This window comes from Quercus suber, unplaced genomic scaffold, assembly GCF_002906115.3.
Source record: "Quercus suber isolate HL8 unplaced genomic scaffold, Cork oak 2.0 scaffold_82, whole genome shotgun sequence".
Classification (NCBI taxonomy): Eukaryota; Viridiplantae; Streptophyta; class Magnoliopsida; order Fagales; family Fagaceae; genus Quercus; species Quercus suber.
The window spans coordinates 343,787-350,743 of NW_027069547.1; the positions used below are offsets into that span (position 1 = coordinate 343,787).

Here is a 6,957-nt window from a genome sequence, read left to right on the forward strand (position 1 = left end):
ATTATGGCGCAGCTGCAGCACATGGACACTCGTCTTGATACACTCTTTGCTGAGTTGTATCAGGTGAATGTTCGTGTGGGTCGTATTGCACGATGGCAGGCGATCATGGGTGGATTTGCTCCAGAGGCTACTCCTTCACCGTCTACTCCAGCAGCGTCAGATTTTGAGGATGATGATGATGATGATGATGGGGATGCTAACTCTGCCGATGAGATGTCTACATGACACTCTACCCTTTGTCACTCGTGACAAAAAGGGGGAGTAGTTTGGGGATATGAGAGTAGTCATCTTAGGGGGAGAGTTAGTATAGGACATTTTTGATAAGGGGAGTGTGGACATTTTTGATAGGGGGAGTGTTGTTATTTTTGAGGGATATAGTGAGGCTATGTGTATTTTTTTTTTCTTATCTCTTAGATACATTGGTCTTGTATATGAGGTCCTTTGACCATTTTTACATACATTGTACTTATCTTATCTCTTATATATGTTGATGTATGTTTCTTTCACCTCTCTCTTCATGTGTTGTTTCTTTTCTATCTTTATACACATGTTCTTTATACTTGTATGCAATCTATTTATTTCTGTTTCACACAAGATGCCTTGATGAGTTTTGTTTAAAGTGTTTCAGAAATACAGGTTGTCAAAGTCTACTTATCATAAGCTCTCTTCTTGCAAAGTTTTTCAAGAAAAGCTATTAATATTGGATTAGAAATATATATTTTTTGATATGTTTGGCACGACCAACATGAAGATTTATTGAGTTTTTCTGATGCGTCTTAGAAGTGTTAAATATCCACTCTTAATATCAGTGCTTCTCCACCAAAAGTCTACACATATGCATATCCTAATAAATTCCTTAATGTATACCTGTACCAACTTGCCCAAGTTTAAAATTCACAGAAATATAGAGGACAAAATAGGGGTATGTTAAAGTTGTTGGTGATGGATAATGTCTATATTCTCGTGTATTTTTTATTTTAAAGTTCCTTTGACACTTAAATGTGAAAAGAAAACAATTGAAGAGTAGCAATTGTCGTTGAACATTCCACTTGACAAAAGACAATTAATCCTATCCATGAAGAATAGATGATCATTGTACAAATACATATTATCATTTCTTAAAAGTATGAATTTTGGATGGCTGTAGGTATTATGTTGAATTTCAGTGATAAAAAAAATGTGAATTCCTCAAAAACTCTTCTCATAAAATAAAAAGGAAAAAGTTACTTTCCCACCAACAATGAAAACCCAACAGGAACTCAATATGCCACCAAAAAAAAAATAAAAGAAAAAAGGAAAAAGAATCTTTATAGCTATCAATGATGAAATAGAACAATAACAGAGCAAAACCACAACTGCATTAAAACATTTTGTATTGCTTTCCTAATACATTAGGCATTCAGAATAGTCAGCTTCATTTGCATCCTTCCTGGTATGCAAAAGTGGGCAAATATGGGCTCAAATATATTTTAAACGGTGTGTAGTGTTGCCAAACAAGATAGTTTATCGCTTTTTAACTCATAAGTGGCAGAATTTTAAGGGGTCATTTTTCAATTACATTACATTTTTTTGAAAATAGAGTAAATATAATTTGTTAAGGTTAATATACAAAAGAATATGAACCTAATGATCATATTTTAAATTGTTAAGTTTACTCAAACTAAAATGGTAGTCGTGAAGGCTAAATAAAGAGAATATCGTTCTTTCAAAATAGAAAGATACATGACACAGATATTTTTGGCAACATAGGCTCCTACTTCATTGATTATTGCCTTATACATGATTAAGAATTTAAGATAAGTAAAAAGCTAATCTGAAACGATGAAGCCCCATATCTGCTTATTTTTATATCCTCTAGGGAAAAATATATATAACTGAAGTTAGAACAAATTTTGATAAAATCAGTAATTTTTAAAAATAAATTTATTCGACTATTAAGTTTTTGTTGACATTTTTCCCTAAGAATAACTTTTCTTTGATAAAGAGGTTGCAAACATTATCAATGTAGAAAATCCAAATGAAACATGCACTCCAAAAATTAATATCAAAAACTGAAAGCATACCTTGCTCGGAAACTTCAAACATCATAGAGTCTCAAGTATATAGAGTCCCTAAAACAATAGGGGTAAAAAAACTATTATTGAGGGCATAATATATTCTTAGATCCTTTCATAAATTAAAATAATGACCAAAATGACAAAAAAATCACAATAACAAACTACAAAATTTGGACTAAAAATTATAAACTTTGACACTTTCAATAACATTAACAATAAATTATAAACTTACTATACATGGCTTGTAAATCTATGGACATCAAAGGGGCATGAAAAGTCACAATCCTCCGATTCATCCCAAAAACTACCCTGAATCATCTTTTCTGTCTCTTCTCTTTTAACCTATGAAACGTGTAATAATTGGTCTAAATTAATATTAAATTTCAAGAGTGGGATGTACAAATACTGCCTAGAATCATGATTGGAACAAACAACCTAGAAACGCTCCTACAGATACTAATGTAGGTTTAATGATTGCGTTGGTCAAGGAGGTTTGTGTGCGAGAAAGCTGAGTCGCTGTAAAGGAAGAAGCAAATTAAAAAATAATAAAAAAGGAGGAACAATCCAAACGGAGATAGATATAGTCAAGAAACCATGCAATAATTTATTAGTTGTGACGTTAAGCAAACATGGCTTAAAATTCCAATCTGCATAACGCAATAATTTTTTCCAAAAAGATCTTCACCACGTATGTTAAGCAATAATTTACTATGGAGTGGTGTTTATGGGTTTCCTACCTTTCCTTGTGTTTACTGTTAATGCAATGTGTATCTGCTGGGTAAAAAAATAAAAACAAAAAGTACCTCTCAAATTAACCCTACATCCTCAACACAACCAAACCCATGAAATTTATTCTATAATTTGACATCTAATCCTCTTTTAATAGCATCCAGTGATTCATTGTATATTAATAATTGATGAAATTTTTTAAATAATAATAATTTATATCAATACCTGTAAGCTCCTTCAGCAAAATCACCGAGCAAGTCCAATTGCTTCCACTAACAGTACTGAATAGAGCCTACAAAACTGTATAGAAACACTTAAAAGAATTGAATAGAATTTAATTCGGTTGTTTATTGGTTTTTTTTTTTTTTCAAAAAATAAGTATCTTTACCTTTCAACAACAACCATCATATAAGGATTGAAGAAAAAAGAATTAAAAGTAAACTACAATAGTAGGTAGTCAGTTGAATGAATTAAAACCTAAAAAGGGGTGTGTACGCAACATGTATTCCTCCTACTCCTCATTCATAAATGGATTTCTTTTATGTCCACGTCCAATTAATTACATGACCCAGCCAGCAGCAAGAATTATTTCTAGCAGTACTGAATAGACAATCACTTTTAAGTTGCATTAACACCGCTCACAATTTTACATGAAATTTATATCAATACCTATAAGCTCACCGAGCAAGTCCAATTGCTTCCACTAACAGTATTGAATAGAGTGTACAAAACTGTATAGAAACACATAAAAGAACTTAATACAATTTATAAACCAACAAATAACCAAAAAAAATAAGGGTTTCTAAACCTAAGTAAATTACGATTTCTATGCGTGATGTGCTGCACCCAAAAATACATGTTGAAATTGTATTCAATTTTAAATGAATTTGTCATAGTTGTATTTAAGCTATAGCTCAAGCAATAAGAGGCAGCAAATATTACTCCATAAAAAACTATTCTCTTCTTGTCTAATAATTTTTAGGAGGGTTGTCGCCTAAAATGCAAAAACATTCATAAAACCCCAAAAATTGCTTAAGATTAGAGACATGGTTAGGCAGTTTCTTTGTTATTAAATAGGGGATGGCAGAAACATTTTCTTATGGCAAAATAGATGCATCCAAAAGGGGACTTGATCCAAGTTTATGAGAGTAGAGTGTCAATTTGATCTCCATTAAAAAAAAAAGTTGAAAACCCGAAGAATGATGAGACCCTTAGCTACAGTATTACCCAAAAGCTGCACCAAAATTTTGGGTGCAAGTAAACAAAAAGGCAGACAAAAAGAAAAGCTGTTAAGTGAGTTAAGCCAGCAATAAGAAACCCCGAAAAAGACCACGGCCACCCACTATATACTTAACTTTTCTTCCCACCACTTCTCTTTCTCTTTCTCTCTTCCAAGATCTTTCTTATTTAATTATTTATATCATCTTTTATTTTTCTCTCACAACCATACAATACTGGACAAAAACTACCAAACAATCAGCGCCTTTTTTCTTCTCAAATTCCCGGTGTGGTTGTTGAGGAAAATAGTGGGCTTCTTAGGGTTTGCTAAAGACGACAATCACAAATCCAAAGACAAAGACGATGGCATAGAAAATTTACAGAGTTATACCTCTCCAGTATGAGCAAAGCAACTGTGGAGGTAATTCTCTTCCACAGAGCGTATGGACTGAAAATTTTTCTCTCTACTTCTGATTGCTTCCTTCTTTCTCATCGGCCTATCGTTGGAACTTTCTCTCACGCTTAAATTATCCTCATCAAATACCTTGTTTGCATATTGAAAAAAAAAAAAGGAGAGAAAAGAGATTAAAGCTCTCTAATACGTGATTAGTTTCAGCCTTTGTGTGTTTTAGAGTTTGAGAGCGGAGCAGAGGAGATATAGATGAGAGAAAAATTTCTAAGTTTCTAAGTCCATGAAATAGAGAAACTATCCTCATCATTTACCTTGCATATTGAATTGCTGGGTTGAAAGCTAATGAAGCAATCTATGCTTGATCTGCCCAAAAAAAAAAAAAAAAAATGTTATCAATGGTCAAAAATTTGATAATCAAGTTGCGCCATTGTGCTAATACAAATCAGTTTTTTTTTTTATTCAAAAAATTCATTATTTCATGTGAATAATATTTTTTTGAAGCATCATTTTGTTATATGAGCAACAAATATAACATAGTTGGACCCAATTCACAAACTTAACATTTTGGTTTAGTGGTGTCCTAATAATATGTTTTATTAACTACTCAATTGGAATCTCCTAAAAAGTTCTCTCTCCAACAATCTAATGATTTATGCACCCAATGCCATCAATAATACCATCATAGTAGAGAAAACGATAGTGCGGAAAATTATGTAGAATTTGATTTAGGTATTCAAATTATATATGTGTCAATACCATATTTTGTCCTTCTTTGATTTACGAGAAAAAAATTTTAGTTTGACCTTTGAAAATTATAAAAATTGAAATTTCATTTAGAAATTAAAACAACAAAAATTTCCATTTTATTATACTCAAATGCATCTCTCAACTCCTTTGACCAAGATTTGACTAAACATTTGACTGTTTGATCATGCCTAACTCTAGGATGAGTCTAAAGTCAAGTGAATAATAAATAAATAATAATAAAAAAAAGAGTGAAATGTAATCACTTTTACTATAAATACCCCCTTATCGATCCTAGTTATTAGGAGGGAGGAAAATGTGACTAAGACTCTTAAGTGCATGTTTGTTTGGTGTCTAGTTTGTGTTCACTTTCCTTTTAAGTACAGGTGAGCAAATTTCAATTCCACTATTTGGTTATGGATTCCACAAAATGAAGGAGTAGAATATTGTACATGGAATTGCATAATGGTTAGGTTTGCAATTTTTTTATTATAATTTCTTGTACAATAATCTTAGTATGAGCATAAGACCTATTGGAGGCCATTGTTCTCTATGCCATTGTTGTCATTTTTATTTAACAGAAAGGAATGTATTATATCAAATTTAAAGGTACATCATTATATTAAATATGTACAAGATCATTTATTTTCTTATTGTATTGGTTTAGTTGTTATCACCATCTCCTCATACTTATTCCTTTGGCCCAAATACCTACTACATCGAGCATTGCACATTTACGATTGTGGTATCTTCTGCATCTAGCATTGTTTGACATTTGGAGCTAGTACTTTTTAGGAAATATGCTAAATAAACAAGTTTTGATTCAACAATTACAACCCTTAAAAATTAGCAATGACAAAAATAAATAGAAAAAGTTAGAAAAGATCTCACAAACTATAGAATCACGCAAAATGCGTTGTCTTTAAGGTTGATTCGTGCCACACGGAGTAGTACTCAGTGTGAATGGCTCTCTTGGCCGAACAATCCTCTAGGATTAGACTATAGCAAATTCTTCAAGTTGGACGCACACCCAAGCAAGAAGAACTAAGAACAACCTTACTTGCCTTTTCTTAAAATTAACCAAAAAAATTAAAGCTAAAATTCTGTGCAGAAAAACTAGAGCAAACAAAGGAGGGAGACGGCTAGAGAAATGAAGAATGACTTATGTGAATAGTGTGAGTTGTAGGGTTTTATAAGCCAACTAAGCAAAGGACTTGGGCTGTTCCAATGATTACTGTGCATGCCCAACGGGCAGCACATTAAATGCCTCCAAAGGGTTGAATTGAATTGGGCCAAAAGGAAAAGAAAGGGAAAAGGAATGAGGCCTAAGAGAGATATAACAGACCCAAGCCTAAACCAACACCTAGCCCATTGTATTCCAACTACCACTTGAGATATGCAAAAGCTTATAAACTTATAACAAGGTTTATTCCTAACAAATGTGGACACAAAGCAAATGTTAAGTGTTTGAAACACACTCACTCCAACACTTTTAATTTATGAGGTGTTTTCTAATGACTTAATGCATAAAATAGATCACACCCAATGTACAAGACTTTTTTTTGTTAAGGTCTAAGAAAGGTGATTAACATGTAGTCTTACCCTAAATTTTAAGAGAGGTTGATTCCATACTCAAACTCATGATATAACACTTGGCAAAAGAAAATTGTCATTACATAGAAACCCAACCTCCAATGACTCAAACCAATATTTTAAAATAAAATTAAAAAAAAAAAGGGGGTAAAGCATGGTGAAGACTTTTTGTGTGTGTGTGGGGGGGGGGGGGGGGGGAAAATA

At 32.5% G+C, this 6,957-nt stretch overlaps 1 protein-coding gene and 1 long non-coding RNA gene across 5 annotated transcripts in view; one reads left to right on the forward strand and one right to left on the reverse strand.

Annotated features, from left to right (window-relative positions):
* LOC112028507 (probable disease resistance protein At4g27220) overlaps positions 1-6,957 on the forward strand; it is an 89,608-nt gene that overhangs the window by 56,626 nt on the left and 26,025 nt on the right. The window lies entirely within an intron of this gene.
* On the reverse strand, positions 707-4,796 carry LOC112028508 (uncharacterized). 3 transcript variants are annotated; one of them, XR_010629102.1, is made up of 6 exons: positions 4,728-4,796; positions 4,396-4,548; positions 3,012-3,086; positions 2,493-2,573; positions 2,290-2,399; positions 707-2,111 (listed from the first exon to the last, which is right to left on the reverse strand). It is a non-coding gene; the product is annotated as an uncharacterized LOC112028508 (long non-coding RNA). The 3 variants fall into 3 exon arrangements; XR_010629100.1 differs by lacking the exon at positions 2,493-2,573 and having other exon boundaries at positions 708-2,111; XR_010629101.1 differs by lacking the exons at positions 2,290-2,399; positions 2,493-2,573.